The 1,823-nt window shown below is 35.1% G+C and overlaps 1 long non-coding RNA gene across 1 annotated transcript; it reads right to left on the bottom strand.

Moving 5' to 3' along the window:
• Positions 1-669: 669 nt before the first annotated feature.
• Positions 670-1,160, bottom strand: LOC149440880 (uncharacterized). Its single transcript, XR_016307491.1, has 2 exons — positions 1,064-1,160; positions 670-943 (listed from the first exon to the last, which is right to left on the bottom strand). It is a non-coding gene; the product is annotated as an uncharacterized LOC149440880 (long non-coding RNA).
• Positions 1,161-1,823: the final 663 nt, after the last annotated feature.

Below are 1,823 nucleotides of genomic sequence, written 5' to 3'. Positions count from 1 at the left end.
AATAAAAGAAAATGTAAAAAAAATTGTTTAAAAATTATAATTTTTGGTTATAAACTAATTTGTTTTGTTTTTTTTTACTAAAAAGATAATGGAATAAAATTTGGCCTAAATTTATTATGAAATATTATTTATTTGCAAAATTTTATAAGAAAAACACAAAATTTTAGGACTTTTTTATTTACATGGCAAAAAAAAAAGTCCCAGTTGTGAATAAATAGCACCAAAATAAAGCTTTATCTGTCTCAAAAAAAATGCTAAAAAATTCATATGGGTACAGTATTGCATGACCGCGCAATTGTCATTCAAAGTGTGATAGCACTGAAAGCTGAAAATTGGCCTAGACAGGAAGGGGGTAAAAGTGTCCGGACTGGATGTGGTTAACTGAAAAAGGAAACAGCTGTGTAGGAGGTTTAAAACTTTTAAAACGTGAACAGCCAAACTCTGCTACTAAGGTGAGGTTGTGGAAGGGGAAGTTGTCACAGGAAAAGGAAAAAATGCCATCCAAATTGATACGAAACTGTATCTTAATAATATCTCCGACTCACTAATATGAAAGTGTGGATTATAAACCTGGTAATACTGGAAAACAAAAATGTCAGTTGGCTAGTGCAGAGCCGCCTGGAAAGTGGTTAATTAAATCCTACGCGGCATAATATGTCACTACAAAAGTGAATGCAATAGTGTATTTATTTGATCACTCAGATCATGAAAAAGGTTGACATTGACATGGTGAACATGTTGCAATCATATTAAAATCAAAGAATTAAAATAAAGAACTGTTCGGCGTCTTCAAAATGGCTGTATAGGCAAAAAATCGATGTGAGGCAGTAGAGTTTCTCTTCTGTATTCATCTGGTGTACAGTTCCATACTGTATGGCCTAGTAGATTTGTTTTCTTCTTTAACTGTTCCTTCATGAAAATCAAAATGTAAATAGATGAAATCCTAGGAATTAGATAGTGGATTGTTATGAATTCAGAGGAAACAAGGGCTTATCATCTTAACATCAACCTAGTGGGACGCACATGTTCAAATTGGTTGGATTATACATATTCTTCTCATTACCTTCTTAGTGAATGTGCCATGATATATGAATAGTGGGTAATATCTTCCTGAGTGGCCAGCATAGATGGAAATGAATCCACAATAAAAAGTGATTTCTAAAAGTGAAAATAAATATAAGATTGTAAAGAATGTTCCAATAGTGCTTGAGTATCATACAAGTAACTAGTGTTAATTACCATGAAGAAACCCAGAAAAAATTCCCACTGTAGATGTGAAAAATATGAGTATATTGGTAAAGGAGTTGTAGTCCAGAATAGTTAATGTAAAAAATTCCAATAGCTGGCATTAAGACATCAATAATTCCTTTAAATGTGCCCCTCTAGGGGTTCCAAAAATTTCTCTTTTGAAAGAGCTGGTGCAGTTCCTATAGGAATGCGTGAGACTGATGTCCCATAGCACTGACTGTATAACACACAGTATGAAATATACCTATTGAGTCCAAAAATTCCCCTCAATCTAGGGCTCAAGCAACTCTATTATTGCATTGGGTATAACCCCCGTTATAAAAAATTGTGGTCTAAAGTGACTCAGCATAACACTCTAGTACTTGCCACCGGTGGAAGTGAACTGAGTCACTTGAATCGCCTAAAAAGCTCCTCAGAGTGGTTGCCTTGTTTTTTTCCGTTTTGCCTCATGCTTATCCAAGATGGAGCTGCAACGCTTGCTTCTTTCCCCTCATGGATACCGCAGCCTATGAAGACGGCAAGTGTAATGATGTCATTACGTTGACGCGTTTCATCCGCCAAACTGAACTATCTTG

The sequence above is a fragment of the Staurois parvus genome, unplaced genomic scaffold (assembly GCF_062004578.1).
Source record: "Staurois parvus isolate SC_StPar_1 unplaced genomic scaffold, SC_StPar_1.0 ptg001051l, whole genome shotgun sequence".
NCBI lineage: Eukaryota > Metazoa > Chordata > Amphibia > Anura > Ranidae > Staurois > Staurois parvus.
Note: the sequence above shows the minus strand (reverse complement) of the source record. Positions and strands in the feature narration are given on the sequence as shown.